Genomic DNA, 22,906 nt, shown 5'->3' with positions numbered 1-22,906 from the left:
CGGAAAGTGTGAACCCATCTTTATCGCTTATTATAGGTATTTCGAAACACCTTTAAGAACTCTTCAGTAGGTATTTCAAAAAATCAGTTTTTATCTGTTGTCAACATGAAAAGGGAAGGATCTGTTTAACCTTCACATTTCTGTCTGTAGTAACAAAGCCTGGAAGATTACGAATATGTCATTTCCACTCTTTTATATGATCCTATAAAGAAATAAAGAATATATTTTCACATAAAATGTCCTTAAAAATGTACAGCATTTTCGGCAAAAAGAAACTCTTTAGCCCTCTTAAAATATGTTTTCTCTTCTCACAATATCATTTAGTAAATTGTCGGGTTTGAAGGGTTTTGTAGTGCAGTTTTTATTTTCTTCTTTCCCTCCAATTCCACTTTATTCATTCCATCATCATTTAGTTTTATTTGCTATCCATTGCACTTGGCCTTCACGATAATATCTCATAGCGTTATGCTTAAAATTTATTGTTTTTATTTTGTTTTCCTTTCTCTTTTCTAAACTTAATGAAGGCGTTCTTATATTCCTTCGATAAATTGGAACTTTTGTGAATAGCGTACGCTCTCAATATTTAAAAAGTAAAGAAAAACTTATTTAATCACGGACATTAACTGATAAAACATAGGTTTATACAATATATTCAATGTTCAGAATGTTCAAAGTAAAAACATTTTTTTGCAAACTCTTTAATATTATATTCAGTTTTTAACATACTGTTAAACTACGTGCAATAATTTTGTACAATATAAAATATTAGAATTATTTCTTGTCTATCCAAGTTGTTCTCCTGTGAAGATTATATTTAGTGTCCTCCGATCGCAATCCAATGTTCAAAAGCCATTTAACATAATATATGTGTATAGTCAGTTAACCCCAGAACCATGGGAATCCTACAAGAAAATGGATATGATTAGACCATTACTAACATAAAGCATTTATAATAATAGTAAATGAAAAATATAAAATTAAATATTTTATGAGTACTAGAGATTAATAATTAATTAGGTTTGAATGTTGATATGAGATGTCCAAGATACTAAGAGAAAATGCAACTTAGTCTAGTTTCCTGAAAATCAACACCGTGCCGTGGGGGGTGAGAGGAGCGACTGTCCCGGGCGTCGCAGTAAGGAGCACAGAATTCGGAAGGAAAAAGAAAAGAAGAAAAAACAAGAAAAATTACTTGGAAAAATACTAGTATGTACTTAAATCCTCTTCCTTCTTTACTAAATGGCCCTACAATATTACTCATGTTAGGGAAATGCATGTGCACATTTATAAAATGAAAGAAAAAAAAGTAATAGAAAGTGCCCAAAATCAAGACAAAAGCAGGGTTTATTTTTGAAAACCTTCTTAAACTTCGCGCCAACCGTGGTGGCGCTCCGCGGTTGGTCTGTCTCATACTCTTGCCCCGGGCGCTGATTTCTCACGGCACGGCACTAATCATAAATGTATTCTCAACGGTCAAAATAATTTTCAAGTTATGTTAAAGAAACTATACTATGTAATTGAAAAACAAACGACCTCTACAATCTATACACATAGGTACAAGGACGTGCTGCCAGAGAACACTTGGTATTACTTCCTAACACTTCAAATGTAATATCCGAGCGTTCAGATTTCACGTAATTGTTGTTGAGATTGCCTTTACTATCCGGAATCCCTCTTACGATTTTAATATCGATCCAAGAATAATATTATTTATCTGACATTTTGCCTATTATGGTCAAAATATAGTGAACGTAATGTGTCACATATGATTTTACACAGACAACGTTTAATATAAGCAAACCTACCTTTAAATCTATTATTAATTCCTGTAGAGTAATGTTCAAATCAAGTAACATACAAGCAAATACTACTGAGTAGCTAGAATAAGTACTTACCCCACATCATATTAGCTGTCTGCATATTTTCTCCTCTCTGTTGTTGCAAAGGAATTCTCTGAGGATATGGTATAGGTATGGGCCTGGGAATAGCCAAAGCAACACAAACGACAAGGGCAAGGAAAACGAAGACCTAAAAATAACAAGAATTAGTAGTGTTATTTGATATTGTCATTCCAAGTTGTCTTCAAAAATATTCAGTAAACTTAGCGATGAATAACTCATTAAAATTGTCCACAGGTATGACAGATATCTAGTTATTAACATTGTAAGTAATTAGAATTATATTTTTTGAAATTGCGTTCTGCGTTCGAATTAAGCGTTGTTAATCTGGAACTTCCTAAGTACATTTAACTCAAAAATTGTTTCTATACCATAATCTGCTTTTGTAGTTTTCAGAAAGCCAACAGCTACTGAAATTTTAGATTCACTTTCTCTGCAATCAATATTAGTCGTGTTGAGAAATGTTGCTCAACAATGTGTGTGTGTGTGTTTTTAAGTGTTACGTTACAAAAGAACATAAAGAGAACGTAAGTTAGTCTCCGTAATACAAGTAAATTGAATTTGGTTGGATGAAATTATTTATTAAATACTTCGTGTAAATTATAGAAAATGTTAGTCAGTTTCTAGAATTTATACGCTGTGAGTTTATACATTTTGAATTTGGCGACGCATGATCAAGATGAAGACGATAACTTTTGGATCTGTGTAATACCTCACTTTATAAATTAAAAAAGAAAATCAGGTTTACTGGAATATTTACCTCGTTATCAACAAAATAAGAACTTTTCAAGCCTGGGACGGCATCCTGTAGCTAATTAAGTGTTTTCCATGCAATATGGTCTTCAGCTAAAGTACGTAATACCTCATTCTTAGATTGTGTTGCACTTTGTTGAACAATGTTTCTCATCACTCTTCACATAATAAGGGACCAATTAACATAATGAACTAAAGAATGAACTTTTTTCTTTCATTATCTTCAATAAAATAATCTTCTTAATTACTATTATTTCTGTTTTCTAGTTAATTTGCTATTACGGTTAGACTTAGTCAATTTCTACATCCTTCTCCATACCCACAGTCATTTTAGATATAACTTTAATTATGAAATTTTTATAAGCAATATATTCTCCGATTGGAAATATTTTTTTTTTGTAATTAATTCTTCATTTTCACGAAAAGTAAGATTATCTCTGACTAAAAACACATTTGTATTATTTTAGTTTTTTTACAAATAAAGCACTTGAATTGATTACGTAGCAGATAATTACATTACGTGGCTTATTTTTTCAAGTATATTGATCAAACGCAGGTTGTACTTGGATAATGTAATATTAGACCTATTATCTAATAAATCCAATTCCGAAAGGTCTCTTTTCCATTTTTTGGAATCTTTTCTTTTTAATTTTTTATTTTTTACTATTTGTTAATACTTAATTTCAGATAATGTATCCTGTTTAATGTATTCAGGTATTTTATTTTACATTTTCTGAAACTTATGTAGCTTATTTCCAAGTGTAGGAGTTAAGTTTGTTTTAAAAAAAAATGATTTTTTGAATGTTTTGTAAGCTGACAAGAGGTGTTTAGAAATTGGTCAACTCAACTTTGATATATTTTCATGCATATATGTGAATAAATCTGATTTCAGAATATTAGATGTATTAAGAAAAACAATCTTACCTTTGCGAACATGTTTGTTTCTAGAATTGTTTCCTTCTTAGAGAAGACACAATTTATGATTTAAATTTCAAGATCAGCCATATTTATACAGTAATTTATCCTTGAAAGGTTCACACTTGATATACTGCTTATGATTCATATATTAATTTATCTGTTAACTTTAACTAAGTAAGAACTTATTAGTTACGTTCGAATAAATACGAATTATAGCTCATTGTTTATGCATTAACAACAATTTATTTTAATTGTTTTCTCCTTTTATCACGTAATGACAGTTATTGTAGAAGCTGGTTTGAAATTAATTATGCTAATAATACTAAGCATTTCAGAAGCTAGTAAAGGCTTTGTTTTCAACTCAGTTTTTCCATTGCCTTACTCATCACCCACTTCAATTAGTCCAGAAGTATTAGACAAGAAAGAAAGCAATACTTCGAAAAATACAAGATCTTTGTTTTGACCTCCTCAACGAATCGTGAAAAGTGCCCATGATTTGAGCAGCGAGTATTTTTTTTTTTTCTAATGTGAAGGGTGAGGAATTCCAATGTTTTTGCAATTATCTCGAAAATTATCATTTTTTTCGAAGAAAATTGTTATGAGGAAACTTGTAGTTATAAAATGGTTCTTACACTTTTCTCAAAGAATCAATCGCATCAAAGATACAAACTGAATTATGTCTGAACAGAAATAGGGAGAAGCTTTTAACTTGAGACTACAACATTCTGGGAAAATGAGCATAGAAGGAAAAAAATGTTTGAAACAAATATATATATATATATATATATATATATATATATATATATATTGTGGCGAGGAACTTCACCTCTGATAAAATTAACCCACTCCCACTCTCGGGAATGAGATGGAGGGCTACTTCGAAAACTCAAATCAAGCCCCTCAATTTTTATTCCATATTCAGAATTTATGAGGAAAAGTAAGTAAATTTTATTCGAAGCTTTGTTCTTGATGCGTAGATGATACTGTAATGAATAAAAACTAGTTTAGTAATGTTTCTTCAGTTTGGAACCTCCTAGTCCAAGAAAATTAGAAGAAAAAGGGCAATACTTCAAGAAAAATCCTTTGCTAAAATGTAAAGAACAGAGTAGTACAAACATCTATGAGACAATGAGACCTGACATGAGCATTTTCTGCAAAACGTTTGCTTAAGTATCATCGGCACTATCACGAATCAGTTTACGCCCTCGCAAACTATGGATTCGACGCTAATCTCAATCATTTTGGCAATTTATATTTCGTTTCTCCACATCCTCCAAGAACATGAGGCTCAAATTGAACTTAAAATCACAACAGCTATGAAACTTGACCTCAGTGTCTCCAAAAACTATGGATTCAAAACCAACTTAGTCTTTTTATGGATTATTTTTACGTCGATTTCTTCCCACTTCCCTCGGTGGTAGGACTGTCTCTTCCACATAACGATAACATATGAAGTTTTCTCTTTCAAATTTGCCAGGTGACACAGATTTGACGAACAATATGGATGACACAGGAAGAAGCTGTTTGTGTATCCTTGTTCATAGAAACGAAGTCCAAATGAAACGAGAATTTCGGACACAGTATGGAAGAGAACCACTGTCCCGACCAATTATTCGTTCTTGGCATGTGTCATTTATGGAAACAAGTTGTGTTCTGCATTAACAGAGTGCTGGTCGCCTATCTGTTTCAGATGTCAAGGTGAACAAGGTACGACAGGCGTTTGCAAGAAGTCCGAAAAAGATCCGTGCGTGCGGCGGCCACAAATTTGGAAATGCCATGATCAACAATGCAGAGTCTTGCATAAGAGATTACGTCTTTATTTATAAAAGGTTGTACCGATCCAACTTTTCCTGGACTTCCAGTTGGAGTGGAAAACTCTGGATTCGGCCAAGAATATATATATATAAGAAAACTTTAGAAACATCTTTCTGTAATTTAAATTAACGACTATTGTAAGTTTGTTAAATATTCAACCTTATTTCAACCATTTTTCAACTACTTCTCATCCATGTTGTTATATTATTTTTTAATTTTTTTCTGAGAAGAAAGAAAAATTTGTAATAGTCTAATAGTCTGAAAAGAAAGAGTTAAAGATTGATGTTTGTACGAATCAATTTTGCGTGGTTTTAAACTAAACTTGTGCTAGACGAGATTAATCGTCATAACTTCGCGAAGTAAGGGGATTTGTTTTCTCGCTTCCTACTTATCGTTTTCGATAGCCAGCGTCACCTCGCTGGCTTATCGTGTATCCACCTAACCGAGAAGGTGTTCTGTCTGCCGTTCCTTGTTTGGTGTCTGTCTCAGTGATGGATGTTGTTCTTTCGTTCTCTGCGTAGTAGTGGCTTTGTGTGTTGTCTAAGTGGTACATATGGAGCAACACAGAAATCAGCTTAGTTTATTGAAACATTATATATTATTTAATGTCTGAGTATAGTGCTCGTTTATTCTTGTTGATTCTAATAAAGAATATTATTTTATGGCGAGAATTACGATATTTTTGCTTTTTTTTTTGTTTAAATTTTGTAAATGATTTTTCATGGTCGACGGGACTTCCAGTGGACACTTTTTTTTTTTATATAATTATCGATATTTTAGTGTATTTAATTAAGTTTGAATCGCTATTAATTCTTCAGAGAATTGGCATTTTCAGATTTAGTAAACGGATTAAAGTTTAGTGAATTCTTTTTGTGTGAAGGAAGTGGTGAAATACATAATGCAGGATTGGAACCCTGCTTGACTATAGAGTTATTGGTTGAATACTGGAGTTCCCAGTTTTTTTTTTCCACTTTCCAAGTTATTAAAATAATTAAGGATTAATTTTGTATAAAACTGAAATGTGAGTTTAGTATTGCTCCACGAAACCGAAGTCTGGACAAAGAGAACCCGACTGAGAAAGTTATTGAGGTGAGTGAAACCAATTTTAGTATATGGTTGATGTGGTTTCGTTTAGATTTATTTTTTGTATGGGTTGTGATTTTGAAATCAACTTGGTCGTATTATTCCAATTTACGCAGAATTCATACTTCAATACAATTTAGTGAAAGCAAAAATTTTTGAACTATCGTGGAACTTTTAGCTTTTTCCGTGTAAAATATGACATCTCGTATTTTGGTCCAATATTTTTTCTTGTCTCTTCCTTTCCTTTAGTATATATATATATATATATTTTGATATATTGTTTGAAAATTACTCGATACTTTTGCGGATTGCACTAAATAAGACGTGAAATTATTAAATTCTCTCATCTAGCATAAAGTTTGAAATTTATCTAAAGTTTAATTTGAATTGATTCTGAGTTAATTACCTTTGTCGATAAATTTGTTTATTGTTAAATGAAAAGGAAATATCATTATGAAGTTGTGCCTTTAACTTATATTTGGCTTCTATTAAAATTCACTTGTCTGGCTTGATATATTTGGAGGAAATATTTTGTGAAGAAAGTAAATTCTGTGAAGCTAGAATGTTTTAATACTTACATTTTTCTTGCATTACAGTATTTTCGATAGAGATTTTATCATTTTCTTATTTTGGTTAATTGAGAATTTCAGAATTATAAATTTATCAAAACTTTTTGCTGAAATATATATTAATAATCATATAATTTCTAAGCTCGTCGTGTTATTGTTAGCTCAGTCCGTAAGCAAAGGTGTATATGTGTTATGCTAACGTCATAGTACATATTCACCACCATTGTTTCGTTTAATAAAATATTGTTAAAATTTTATATTTGGTATTTGATTTATTAATTTTTTGGTTACTGTGTTATTTATAATTTGTAAAGTGTTGGAGCAAAGTATTATCTACTTTCCTAAATAATAAAAAATACGATACAGAATAATTTTATATTGAGCGGGGGTGGTTCAATTGGTACATCATTGAGTTAGTATTATATTCAGGTAAAGTCACAGATTTCTATCGTATACCTAGGTCGATCTACATCGGATGTTCTAAAACTTGGAGCCATGCTCAATGTAGGGTTATACTAGAGGTAAAAAGGATGCGAATAGATCATATGAATTTTAGCCTCTGGGTTCTTGTTACCGATATAGATTTCAGTACAAATATGACAGTGTGACAACATCGCACGGAAGATGAAAAAAGTGTCTAACTACAAGTAATTCCCATTGCTTACTGATAGTATTAGTAAATATATAGGGAAAAAGCACCAAAACCGACATATCATTTTGTTTTTGGCTCGTAAAGCTGAACTGAAGGACCGGAATTATGAAGTAAATACTGCACATTTCTTTAAACCAGCAACACTACTAAATAAAATTGTGTAACTAGTTTTAAAAATTGCCATATATTGCCACGATTATGGCGATTTGTTCAATTGCCTTCGAAATCATATATTTTTAAAAACCTGTCAGCAAAACCCACATATCTTTAGAAAATTATTATGTTGCAAAACGGAAAGAAGACAACTTTTTAAAACTGTATTTTGATATCCTTGTCCAAGTTCTGATACGCACAATAGTAGGTTTTCTTCTAAGATACTATTAGATCTGCACCATACTTTGCTTTCTAAAAGTAAAAATAAGTGCTGATAGAAATAATCTTATCATAGTATTAGGCACACTTCACAGTTCTAATTTTGTAATTTAAGTAAACATTAAGATGAAATATTGCTATGGAATTACACATGAGTCTAAATCAATGACAATAATCGCAGATGTAAATGTCTTCTTCCACACCGACACATTCTGTGTGTGCCCAGTCCTCACAGGATACATACTGAACCCAGTTTTCTCCTCTGGTGTCCTCCGAAAAGTCTTTAGCCAAAAAATACAGAATGCATCATTACTCTCATTTACACTAGAAACTAAACCTCCATCCTACTATGAGTCTGCTTATTCATTCCGTAGCGTTTTCCTTGACTTGGACGTAGATTGGGACTTAGCTCTACTTGCATTTCCTTTTGAGCCTTCTTGTCTACCTGCGTTCCGTTTAGTTTCTCTCTGCACCTTCTTTTCCATCGTATGTAATACTTCTTTTTCACGGTGACGAGGTTACTATTGCCACTTGAGTAGCTTTACGGCCTCTGGTTGCGATCTTTCTCCGTTTCCTTGGAACTGGAGATACGTAAGTGAAAGGTTATGCCGGTTTATAGAACACCCTACTTTTACATGTTTGTACACGTTTCACCACCAAAGACTATAAGTTGACAAAATAACCTCGGTGATTTGCTAACTTAATAACTTAAAGAATAAAAGTATGTAATGAGTAAATCACCTATCTCTAAATAATTCTCATTTTCTGATCGTGAAGAATTATCAACAGAAATTTTAGCACAACAAAAACCAAAACAATTGTCCTCACACATTAATCCACCCTCATAACTGGTTTAAATTGCACTTGCTCCGCCTAGTGGTGAGAACAGAAACCACTGATAATGATTCCGCCCGAGTGCAGCGTGTTGTAGCCCAGAAACGGCGGTATGTCACTTTACGGGCCTATGTCGCTTTTGGTGCTTTTCTTCTATGTGTTCAAACATTATGTTCACCAGGCGATCCATGCTTTAACCAGATATTTTGGACATTGTTTCGTATTCTGACAATGTCTTTCGTTCAAGTACATCTACATATATGTAGATACTGTTTGGCATCTACAGATAGTGTCTTTTAATATACGAACGCCGAGTTCAACCCAGGGCTCATGTACACTAACTAGAGATGAGTCTCCTAGACGCCTTTCAAGCAAAGTACCCACATAAAATAGATAAGTACGTAATTTGTCTGTGTGTTGTAGAACACTTCTACAATATGCCTCCTTTGAAGTACAAATTAAACACGTTCAGAAATGCGAATGTTCTTTTTTTTGTGCTTTTGCGCATTATTCCTACTTTATGTCATTTTCTTTCTAATCATATTCACTTTAAAATAATATTTACACAGTGTTGAAAGAAAACAAAAAATCAAATCTTAGTTTTGAAAACTAATATTCGATTTTGAAAATTGAAGCCGAATACTGGTTTTGTAAACTGAATTTTTTTCTATTTTAACTTGTACAATAATCGCCTTTCGGTTCCTCGAAAAATCTATTTCGAGAACAATAATCTCGATCAAGTGCTGGAGGCTTATCTTTGCACGGCTGATTTTCGGGGTTTAACTTTATTGATATTGGTTAGTCTACAGTACTGAATCAAATATACCTACTGAACTTAGATTTTTCAATGGGGAAACAAAATAATTTGAATTACGTACAAAATAGAAAGTTTACTTTTGAGTTCGTTTATATTAATTTGAACTTCGTTGGTGCTGACAGCCACAAATGTGTTCAGACAATTTGTCTTCCATTGAGCGGTCATGCTGATGGAGATTGTAAGACCAGCCATTATGTACAGTCACGAACATAAATAAATGAAGGTTGGAACCATAAGAAATAATGGCTTCAGCCTCCATTTATTAATGTTCGTGACTGTACACACTGCAGACCATTACGACGACGAAAGACGTAGTGTGTACCGTACTACGTGAGATTTAATCTCTGTACCAAATCACGTTGGGGGTGGTACATTCTTCTGGGCTGATAGTGGCTATAACGAAATACTTTGGATAGTTTAATAATTACCTGCACCTTAGGCAGAAAGTGCTCATACACAGGCACTATACCTAATATAAAGTTAATGTAACAATAACAAAAGAAGAATGTTTTTAATATCTGTAAGAGATATAGATAGTGTTATGTAGTGAGTTGCTATGTAGTTGTTTTATGGATACCTAATCATCATGTCTGTGTGCATGACAGTTTGAATGAAAATATATTATAAAGTGTATCAACTAATAAACCATTTTAGTACCGTTCATCGACTTTATAATTCTTATAGAAAAGGTGAGAATAATAATATGTATAATTATTAAAGATATTTTTACATGCAAACTATTACTACCACTCGAGATTTATATATCATCGATCGAACCAGGTTGACGACTACCCTCGGTGAGTCGTTATAAAAATTTTGGTTTACCTCACCCGGGATCTTGCTGTAAATTCACATCCCGAAGCAAAGTAAGAGTGAATTTACTTTTGTAATAAAGTTAATGAATACAAATTTCACCAGACTGAGAAGTGGTAGATTAATTATATGAAAAATGAACGGTGAGGCAATAGAAAATGAATCCAATGAGGGTGATAACGGTGAACATAGTGTAGCACCAGGAATGACATTCGAAGAACGAATCTTGCTAACCTTACAGCGGCAAGAACAATGTAGAAAGGATGAGTTTGAAGCCATGAAACAAAATTTGGTCGAATTGAAGCAGACGATAGAACAGAAGATAGAACAGAAGTCAGAAGAATCCAACAAGAAATACGAGGAATTGAGTAAACGAATGGAACAGAAGTCAGATGAAACAAAACAGTCAATCGTCCAGGCGATGAATCACATCTCCTCGCAGTTCGAGGAAAAGTTAAGAAAAATATCTGAGGATTGTCAAGATAAGCACAACCACCAAATCCAAGAAATCAGTGATGTAAAAAAGGATTTAGAAGTAATAGAATCTTCTGTTCAACAGCAAACGATTCAGGTCATCAATAATTCTAACAACATACGTGCAAATACGCAATTGATAGCTACTCTACAGGAAGAAGTTAGAACGCTACAGGTTAAGGACAACACATACCACAATAATATGGGTAGTGAGCGCTTGGAGTTTCCCCACTCACCAGAGATGACTTCGCCTTCACCTGTGTCTGATGAGGATATTATTGTGGAAGAAATTCATCCGAAGAGTACAGATGGGCGAAAAAGGGATGGTGCAACGATATATCACGTCATGGATAGGAATTGTCACCCAATAAGTACACGGAATGATAAAAGAAAGGTAAAGTTAAGTGTTAAGATGAGTGAAATACGGGCTATGAGTAAATTCAGTGGTAAATGTAATGAAAACGCTACTTCTTTCCTGGAGAAATTTCAGGACGAATGCAATATAATGAGTATAGATAGATCACAATATATGAAATTAATCCCTCATGTATTACTCCCACCATGTTCTTTATGGTTTAAAGCAGTACGCGATCACATCAATACGTATGAGGAATCAAAGCGGCATTGATCGCGAATTATGAAAATGACTTTTTGCTTGCAAATCGAGATGCCACCATTAGAAATCAACATTTCAATCCTCGTCTGCACAAGTCTGTTGTAGAGTTTGTTGTAAATACATACAACGAATTAAAAGTTGTAAATCCCTTGCAATCGGAATCCAGAATAATAGCATCGATTTGAAATTTGCTCCCATTTAAGTTACAACAGATCTTGTTTTCTACACAGTGTATGAGTTTCAACCATTTATTAATGCTTGTCCAATGCTATGAAACCCAATACCATGCTATGAATCAACAAGCAGGAGTAGGTAAAAGTAAAAATAATTCAGATCATTTTGTACCTGTTCGGAATCTAAATATTAGAAGTGTGAACGATACGGAACACAACCTAAGCCGAGTAAATTCTAGCAATCAAAACGAGCAAAATAGGCCAAGTTATGTAGGGAATCAGCCTAACCTAATTAATCATGGTAATCCTGATGTCAGATCACACAACAGAAATAGACATAAAAACAATCAGAATATAGGGCGAAATTACAGGAATACAACAAGCTACATGGATAGACGTAATTGGAGGTCAAGAGATGGCACTTCGTATCAAAATCAGAATCACGATGAAATACATGTACAACATGTTGTGAAACCTAATCATGATTGTGCAGTACAATGTACTTTATTAGAATCATATGCAAGTACGAATGTAAGCTGATTACCGTTAATGAAATTAGGTTAAACTCATATCAGTTATAGATTCTTGTAAACTTTTATTTTTAAGTTTATGTGTTAATATCAATAATGAAAACAATTCTTATAACTTCGCTATACAGACAATATGGGGAATTATAATTCGATTCATAATTGATTAAAAACAAAGATTATTTATATTAGATTGACTTGTGTTGAAAACTTAACTGCCAAAGATTATGTTAAGTGTAAGATTCATTCTATTAAGTTAATTATTCAACGACTATCTTGAATGAGATTCTTCTATATTTTGATGCCTTATTAATCCAATGTTTATTTTAAAATATCACCTAATATAATTATTGTATAATGCGCCCTGGATAATGGTAACTCATGTTTGTTTCTTACGATTTTGACTTCGCACCCTTCAAAGATTAAATAAATGGGCGACGACATTTTAATAATAAAATATAATAATAATGTAATGAATGATAATGAAATAAATATAATTAATGTAATGAAAAATAAGTATTAATGATGTGAAAGATTTGTTATAAATGTATCTATATCTATGATATGTAATCAAGATACATGCGAGGGGCGATCAATATGTGATGGACATATGTAATGTAAGACCATTATTGTAAACGGACCAGTGGTTCTTGAAGATAAAAGCCAAGCTCGCTTATGACTTTTATATTCAGTCCAATTGTCGGGCGACATTTTATATAACGAAATACTTTGGATAGTTTAATAATTACCTGCACCTTAGGCAGAAAGTGCTCATACACAGGCACTATACCTAATATAATGTTAATGTAAAAATAACAAAAGAAGAATGTTTTTAATATCTGTAAGAGATATAGATAGTGTTATGTAGTGAGTTGCTATGTAGTTGTTTTATGGATACCTAATCATCATGTCTGTGTGCATGACAGTTTGAATGAAAATATATTATAAAGTGTATCAACTAATAAACCATTTTAGTGCCGTTCATCGACTTTATAATTCTTATAGAAAAGGTGAGAATAATAATATGTATAATTATTAAAGATATTTTTACATGCAAACTATTACTACCACTCGAGATTTATATATCATCGATCGAACCAGGTTGACGACTACCCTCGGTGAGTCGTTATATGGCCGAATCCCACGAAGCTCCTTAAGTGACATTTTTATTGGTAAACTTGAAATTTCCCAGTTTTTTGTGTTTGCTTGGCCACATTATATTTACTTGCAATACTTTCGATCTTCAAAGCTTTTTCTAGACACTGTTTCAATATTTAGTTTACAAAGAATATAGTAAAAGCAGACCATGACATGTGCTCTCCCCAATAGCAGTTCCCTTTCATTTCCATACGGGTTTGATGTTTCTGACTCATTCACAGGAGACAGCAACGTTACCTAATCGGTGGGATATAAACGGTCAATATTTTGTTATTGTGTGAACTGAGTTAAAGAAGGCTATATTGTAGGTTCTTCTTCTGAGTCGACGAAACCCTACTGTGTCAGCTGTGAAATAATTCTGCTACGGTCGGAAGGGTTCTTTGCTATTGAGTAGGATTCCTTGTAGTGACGCAAAGCGTATTATAGAAGAAAATATTCCCATACCGCTTCATATTGCTTTTGCATCTTCCGACAGAACTTCCAGAAAGTTTGCTTTAACGCAGAGAAATGACTTTTCGCCCAAGCAGTGTCTGCAGGAAACAAGGCTGTTAAACTCTGGGGAACTACATATAGTGTAGCCAAACCCAAACTATCACTGAACTCAAATGATGTGATTATTGCGTAAAATATACGAACAATCAATTTAGGGGCCGTTCAAAAATTTTGTTGTCCCTGATCAAAAAACTCCAATATATTTCAATCAAAAATTTTCTTCTACGCTTTATATCTGGAGAATTACATGTAGTGTAGCAAACCCAAACTATCACTTAACTCAGTATGATGTGCTTATTCCGTAAAAAAATACGAAAACTTGATTTAGGGGCCGGTCAAAATTTTTGTAGCCCCTGATCCTAAAACTAATCATTAGCCAAGATCGCAATATTTTGATACATTTTCTGACCATTCCTAAAATTCTTGGCCAAGATCGCAAATTTTGATCATTTCTAAAATTCTTGTTTTTTTATATATATATATTTCCATTCAGTAAGTGACATGCAATTTCATTTCGTACGCATTCGCATCAGCCAGTCCACAATGAAAACGAAAAAAAAAAACACGGTCCGCTATATTCTTTCCAGAATACGTCCTTGAGAACGATGCTTCACTCGTGCCATATTGTTGTAGCCACACGTCTAAATATTATTTCTAGTGAGAAAGCAAACTATTAATGACAAAGACGATTGAAATGTGCACCCTTCAAATGGAATTGACCCTTTACACTTTTTAAGCAAAAAAATACATTATCGTGACTTTGAAATTTGACAGCTTACATGACCATACTTTAGTTCACTAAAGGCGGTATGTCACAAAATCTAGTTTTTCAAGAGGAGCAAGGAATGAAATCAAAGTGTGCACTTCTTACTGGACAATTGCATTTTTACAACTGTAACAACTGTGAAACTAGCTTGCTTACCGCTGTTAGATGTAGATACATCTTTACTTAGTAAATATATGTAAAAAAAAGTAAAAAACGCCAAAAAAATGGAAACTCGCTCTTACTTAACTAAGCTATGGTAATTATTATATTAATATCACTTTATCAATATTTGAATAGGAATAAGACAGTACCTTTTATTTTAAAAGATGCATTTATTTTAGTTGTTTAAAGGAAATATATACATAGGTTTATTTACAGACTACTAAACTCAAAAAAGTGTCACTATATTATTTAAAATAAACTATTTAACTGCGCTCTCCCCTACGGAAGAGCCGGTCTCTTCATATCGTCCTTGTCGGGTGCTGCTTCTGCATACTTAGCCCCAGAACCAAGGGAACCCTGAAAAAAGAACAAATGAGACTTTTAATTCCGAACCTAAATTTTAATATAGACTCAATAATTTTTTTTTTCGTTTATCTGATAACTTTAGAATTACCTGTAGACCTCATTAATCTTCCAAATTTGATTTTCCTGCATTTTGAACCTACTTTTACAAAGGTACAACTTTCTTCGCTGATCTAGTGGCTAGCCCCAGCGAGTGTCTTAGGTTCGGTTCCCAGTAGGAAAGAACTGAATGCAGTATGGTGGTTCTTTTTTGACCGTAAAATGTAGGTTTATGTACACTGAAAAGGAAACTCCATACCTGAACAATGAAACTAATAGCAATTCATAGGACACCAGCTTAAATGAAATGTGTGATAAGAAAATTTTATGTTAGATTATGCTCTTTCATAGTCAAGTGGTTTATTCCCATACTTTGCGTTAGAGTGGTCCTGGTTCGATTCCTTTGTTCAATACTAACCATAAAATTTATTCGAATCACACTTTAAGCTGTAAGTTACGTGCGCAAAAATCTTTTTTATTCATCTTACTCACTCACACTACGATCAAATTGAATGGTCAATTATGTCAATTAAGTGCTCTTCTCGATAACAAATTCTATTTTGTTCAATATAACATACCCCAATACGAATATCCAAATCCGAACGTGTTATCTCCTTTGAGATCATCTCCACTCTTTGAAAGCTGAGGGTTTCCTTGTGGGGCAGCTATTTCTTGTGGTGGTGCAGGAAAGGCTACGGCAATGCAAACAAACACTGCCACAAACACAAGAAGAGACTGGAAAGAACAAATAAATAATTAAATAATAAAATGCTATAAGTGCTTTATATTCTAGAAGTATTCCTGTTGATGTGCGATCAAGAATATTTGTTAATACTGAAGGAATATTAAAGAAAAATTTGTGCAATTTAGAAGTGTATTTTTAGGTAAAACATATCCTGTACTTTATGCAAGTTATCATATACGTGAAAAAGTTCAATTCAATAGTCTTTTAATCTAAAAATTGTTTTGCTTACGTTAAGGATTGTGTTAACTTGTTTTGCCTCTGATGCTTGGAATCCCCTGTTCATTCTCTGGGCAAGTGAGTTTGTGATGGACAATATCGTATCCGTGAATTTCCTCCGTTTCCTCCAACAATATTTCCACAAATTCTTCAATCATCATTGACTTGCCTTAACCATCTGCCCCCTCCCCCTTGGCTTATTGGGCCTAACCGTGAGACATTAAAGCACAACATTTCATTTCATTTCATTTTCAATTGTTGTTTGATTATTCCTAGCACTTAACACATACTACTTATAAATGTTGTCTGAATTGAGCAGGATCTAAAGATTTGTGTATTTTCCTTTTGATATTTTTGCTATTTTCATCTGGTCAATATTTTGGAGGTTTTTCCTAACCTCCATAATTATTTAATTAAGGAGCCTTATATCTAAGGTTGCGAACAGACCGATATTTTACCGGACAGTTCTGTTTTTGACCTCGTTGTCCGGTGTAAGGTAGGACTTTAAAACTGGACGTTAAATGTAATTATTCTTCTTACTAGTGCTATTGTGTGGTCTATTCAGATTATTTTGGAGAGACGAAAGGAATCGTTTGTCAATGAACATGGTTCGCTGGCTGCTTCTTTGTGTATGGATTTCCATACACACGGCTCCTTCATGCAGCTCCTCGTGTATGGTTTTCCATACATACAAATATATATTGCACTTTTTTACGTTCGCTCGATAGGTGTGTATGCTATTACATACATATGACGTAGAAGTCAAAATTTAATATCCACACAGCGTGTATGCAAAACCATACACAAAGAAAACTATACATTTATGGGGTTAAAGCAAAGTATTAGTGGCGAATTGTTGCCCGTGGCGCACAGATGAGAAAGCTCAAAATATATAGTGGTGGTCAACGTGTTAAAGCAGAGCTTATAATTCGCTTTCATATCGACCTGTCGTGCACAGAATTTGTTGAAAAGTTGAAGACAGGAAAATCTAATGAATTTATCAAAACTGCAAAAGGTCAACAAAGATATTTTTTTCAAGAGCTCAGCTAGCATTGCTTCATCCTCAACTACATCTTCCAATTAAATAATGTTTCAGATCCAGTAAAACTATGTAGGCCTTATGAGACATTAACATCCCCAGCCAAGCTGGTAAGACTTATTTTTCAAGTATTTTTTGTACATGCCATAATTATATGCAAATTATATTTACTTTTCTGTTTCAAATACAATTAATGATAGACTACAAAAATTACATATGTCATGTTATTTTGAAGTGCTTTAAATTCTGCTAGTGATTACTACAAAAAATCTTCGGTTTCTCGAACACGACCTGTAAAGTTTGTTGAACTAGGAGGAGTAAAGATGTCTTCTGTGCAGTCTACGATTGAAACAGTTATTTTGTTCCGTTGTTTTGTTTAAAGATTTCAACTATTCTGATACTTTTGCACTAAGAATTTTTAAGTTGCATCTGTCAGATTTTGCAACAATATATAGCTTTGCAAGTTATAAAATTTGAATTAAACTTTAGTTCTCTGTAAATATTTTAGTAGTTAGCATTATTCACCATTTTGAATGAGACTTGCAATTATGATTTTAATCACTTCAGCGATTTGATTTTATACAAACAGTAAAGACACTGAAAAAGTATGTTTGCTTCCCTGAGACATGCAAAATACGTCAAATAATTAAAGCTATTTTTTTTTTCTGTTTATAAAATTAGATACTATCAAACTTCTCTGTTACTCCGCTCTTCCCCAAGAAATTATAGCTGAAATCATAAGTAGACTCAAAAGTGATTTTAATTTACAACTACTATTCTTTAATTTCAACCTCGGGATTATGTCGTATTATCTTTATGACCTAAGCTTCCCGAGTGCTTCTGATTGATACGCCATTGACTGGAGGCGTGTGGTAGGAAATGTAAAGTAAACTTATGAAAACTGTAAGTCTGACGACATATCTAGATATCCAAAGACCAGCCGCACATTTATCAAAGACAGGACAGCCAGCCCGATGCATTGGGCAGGACGTACTACCGAGAGAGAGAGGCCTAAGTACATTAACCGTATGTCTTCCATAACTTTGGAGATGTCTTACTCCAGTGTTAAGCACGTGCTCCATACAGGCACGTAGCCAAAGGGGAAGGGGGGGTAGGACCCCCCATCGAGACCAGAAATGAACAAATTAAGGAAGGATGAAACAAAATGAAATGAGAAAAAGAAGAATCAAAGTTAAAAATAAACTACAAGAAGCTTTTAATTACTCTTTTTACGAGGAAATTTGTATTATTTGCAATACATGGTAGCGAAGTGAGCGAGATATCCTGGAAGAGTGAGGGAATTTGAAATTTCTAGAAAAATTAGCGATTTTTCAGAATTTCTAGTCAGGAAGCTTCGGAAAGCATAGTGCCGTTCTGTAAGAGCGTGGACATTTTTTATCATAAATTTTCGTCATCGCATCCTTGCAGTATCAAGCATATTAGTTCAAAAACAATTGTCTACTGCCCCTTTAACCTGTCATTTGGAACAGACAGTAGTTGACGGAATAATAAAAACAAAAATTTATGTGGAAAGAAAGTTCTGTTAACATTTGATTCAACAGAAAAAGGAACGCAGATATTCTAAAATATTTTACAAGATATGATTGAGTATGTACTTTTTATAATAGTGAATATGTACTTTTTATAATAGTTGAGCTCGCAAAATTGTTATATTTGAATAAATAGAAAAAGGACGTAAATATTATATAATCTTTTTCAATTTTTTTTATTATTATTTTACTCGAGATTTCTTCATAGTTTGTTATTGAAATACTTACCGGTACCAACATATCCTCATTTTATTGTCCTAACAAACCAATATATGTTGATAGTAAAGTAGTTTAGATTAATCGAGCTCCTGGGCCTTCAGAATTTCATGTCACCCCCGTCCCCGTTACGAAATCCTGGCTAAACGAACCAATATGTATTTCAGTAAAATAGTTTAGTATGATCGAGCCCCTGGTATGATGACCACAGTATTTCATGTCACGCCCCCCCCTTCACGAAATCCTGGGTACGTGCCTACAGTATATATATATATATATATATATATATATATATATATATATATATATATATATATATATATATATATAGATAGATAAATAGATAGATAGATAGATAGATAGATAGATAGATAGATAGATAGATAGATAGATAGATAGATAGATAGATAGATAGATAAGGTACGAGGCTTTATTACAGTGCTCACGGTACTGTACCCTGGCTGGCCTGTTTTGCCCTTTGGTGAGTGAGCACTAACAGACGACGTAATTGGTGCTACCGCTTATTTCTGACTGTGTGAGAAGTTTTCTTGCTTTATGATAGTACTAACACAAAGATTTGTGAAAACGTAGAAGTAGTGTTTTCGTTTTTAGCTGGTTTCACACAATTAAGACAAAAAACAAAATCATTTTGTTTTAATTGAAATTGTAAGAGCAAATATTTGTTGTTGAAAATACACTGAAAAGTTAAAGTTGTTACTTTTGAATAGGTAATACGGTAAATTGTTTAGATAATAATTTTCTACTCACCTTCCCGATCATTTTGAGGGAGTGTATTCCTGTTATTTACTCCAGGTACAGTTGCTAATTGTTGTCGAATTCATCTTTCTTTCATTTATATATATGGTTCAAACTGTCCTTGCTATCCATATGAACAAAGACATTTAATAAAAAATGTTGTTTTATAAAAGCGATAATTAATGTGAGCATGGGCAGTGATGCATAAGTTTTCAAAGCAAATTTGTTCAAGCATACTGATTGCAGTTTTTCATTTCTGTAATTATTATTTTTTGTTTCTGGTTAAATAACTGAAATCTTTCACACTCTTAACATGCGGAAATCGTCCTTGTAAATTGTGATAAGTAATGAATTAAAGAATGTTCTATACTGTTTATACGAACGATTAGGAATAAGATACCGTGAAATACATTACATTAACATCAAGTACAATGTAAATTACCAGAGTCTTCTGCGAGTACTTGAAATCTTATAGAAATTCTCTGTCTGTCGACATGCATCAGAGCAAAATGGTTAAGAAAACCGGCTTTTTTGCTTTTACAGGGTGTCTATCGGTCATGAAAGTCAGGAAATATAAAACGGGCATGAAAGTCAAGAAAAAGTCACGAAATTTAGCTTTTGGGTCACGATTATTTTTTTATCTGCAGAAATATAAATACATACTGAAAGACTTTGTTCTATAAAACGTCGCTATCAAGTCGCAAGCAAAGCATGCGTCTATCGTATGCATAAAAAGTCGGCTTAATTCGCACCTAAATTCGCTCTTGAGTATGTTACATAGTTTTATGGTTTGGTAAAGAAAGGTTCACGAAAAAATCACGAAATTTCATTTTAGAATTGTAGTAGACACCCTGTGTTAAGATATTGGATATACCAAAAAATCCCTTATTACTTTGTCTATCCGTACGGAAGACACAAAATCTCAAGTATTATCCGATGGATAACCATCAGTTTTGGCCAGGATGTGCATAATCAAATATTACAAATCAAGTTTATTGATTACGGTAATCCATCTACCGGAAGTGGTAGAAATAAATCATTTCTCATTTTAAGTTTGATCACAATAGAACCAAAACGGTAATAGATAGCGAAAGACGGTTTTCTACAATCGATTAACCGTTTCAACAATTCTTGTCATTTCTACTCTTAACTCTTCACTAAAACAAAAAGTGTTAGAAATTCAATACAAGTCAAGATTTCAAAACCGATCTACATTTATAAAACGATAACATAGTGAGAAGCTATTTTTCAAATCAATTTAGCGTTCTAAGAATAAGTACCATGTTCTCTCTTAACCCTCTATACAAATCACTATTCGCTGAAATCAAGTACTTTAATTTTTACGTTGATCGCTATACAGTAAAAACGGTAACATAGAGATAAAGGGTTTCCTGCGATCAATTAAGTCCTTCAAGACAGTGGCGAATCCAAGGGGGAGGGCGATGTTTTGCAATCGCCTCCTCCTAGAAGAGGAGTTTGGAGCTTTTAAAAGTAGCTCTAAGTAGCAGTATTACAACCCACCTCTCCTCCCAGAAGTCAGTCCTGGATGCACCTCTGCTCCAAGAGTATATTCTATCTAAAATGTTACTGTGTTAATCTCTCTATTAAAACCGGAAGTTGTAGATCTCTACTAACACTTCCGGTCTCAATATTAAGGATGAAGTTGATAGGGGTTATTCTAATAGCATAGTAGACCCAAGACACTCATGTCATTGTGGGAAACTTGTTATGTATGTATGAGTTTCAAGAAAAAGTTGATTGTGGTTGTGTCAGTAGCGCTACATTTGAACCACACTCGTCTTACAGTTTCTGTGTGTGCAGTGATGGACAGGGAGATGACAGGTAGACTGAGACAGTAGGAACTTCCTTCGTAGAAAACTTCGATTTTTACATTGTGTGCACCATGACAAACCAAACTTCTTAACGTGGTCTACACTGTGACACTCTTAAATTTTATATTGATTGAAAGTTTCGAGAATATGTTCCACCTCTGTCGCCGTTTGACTCAATATTCCGAGAACATGCTCCACCTCTGTCGCACTTTGAGTCAATGTTCCGAAAATATATTCCATCTATGTTGAACTTTGACACAATATTCAGAAAATATGTTCGACCTCTGTTGCCCTTTGACTCAACGTTCTGAGAATATGTTCCCTCTCTGTCCTCCTTCTGTTGAAACCAGAAATGGTGGGTCAAGGCTATCCTGCAGAATATTGAAAGTTAAAAATGTTGAAGAATCCATGTAAAGCGCTTCGAAGATCATTGTCCTAACCAAATGGGAACCTTCATGAGCTTTATATTATTTTTAAATATAATAGGAGCCCTGAACATCTATTTTAAGTCAAAATAAAAAATCCAAACATAAATTATGAGAATGTAAGTTAACCAAAATACTATGAAAAAATTGAACCAACATTAAAAGTGACTGAGAAGATTAAAAAGAAATCAGAAGTATGCAGTACCCAATGCTTCCAAATAACGGAGACCATGGGCTTCGGTTCAAAACTACGTATATAATTATAGTAGAACATGATAAGCATTGTTAACAGAATAATAATAATAATAATAATTCAGCATTGAAATGTCGTTGTTTCTCACCATAACCAATATATACATGAAAATTCAATCTTCGTTGTTTGAGCAAGCTCTATGGAAATATCAATCATTTCTTGTAGCGAAATTATTTGCCTTTGTTACAAGTGATCCTAAGCGCAATTCATAAGGGAAAAGAACAGCAAAATATAATTTTCCAAACAATCAATTTCACTAAACATGCGTCTCATTTAGCTACAAGTGTATATCCATGTGTTCTTTCATTAAAGGAAATCATTCTGCGTAATATTATCATCTAATAGTAATTTGAAGAATATCTTGCGTGTAGGATCCCTCAAAATCTTCTCAGTTCCTCCCGGAATCTCAATCCAATACTAGATTTGTTATGTATTACATACATTTAATGATAAGTCTGTTCTTATTATCAATACTCAGCGTCTTAAATATGTTCGTTTTAAATCTGTAACACTTCAAATACTTCCTGGTCTTAGCTCGTGCAAGCTAACTGCAGGCCTTAGTAAAAGTTACACTCGCTAA

General features: G+C 33.3%; 2 long non-coding RNA genes across 2 annotated transcripts; both read right to left on the bottom strand.

Moving 5' to 3' along the window:
* Positions 1–630: 630 nt before the first annotated feature.
* Positions 631–3,622, bottom strand: LOC145691663 (uncharacterized). Its single transcript, XR_014132474.1, has 3 exons — positions 3,576–3,622; positions 1,896–2,028; positions 631–902 (listed from the first exon to the last, which is right to left on the bottom strand). It is a non-coding gene; the product is annotated as an uncharacterized LOC145691663 (long non-coding RNA).
* Positions 3,623–15,063: 11,441 nt separating this feature from the next.
* LOC145691662 (uncharacterized) lies at positions 15,064–19,936 on the bottom strand. The gene is made up of 3 exons (XR_014132473.1): positions 19,829–19,936; positions 15,873–16,029; positions 15,064–15,249 (listed from the first exon to the last, which is right to left on the bottom strand). It is a non-coding gene; the product is annotated as an uncharacterized LOC145691662 (long non-coding RNA).
* Between the last annotated feature and the right edge of the window lie 2,970 nt (positions 19,937–22,906).

The sequence above is a fragment of the Thermobia domestica genome, chromosome 8 (assembly GCF_964235325.1).
Source record: "Thermobia domestica chromosome 8, izTheDome1.hap1.1, whole genome shotgun sequence".
Classification (NCBI taxonomy): Eukaryota; Metazoa; Arthropoda; class Insecta; order Zygentoma; family Lepismatidae; genus Thermobia; species Thermobia domestica.
This window is presented reverse-complemented; position numbering and strand designations above follow the sequence as displayed.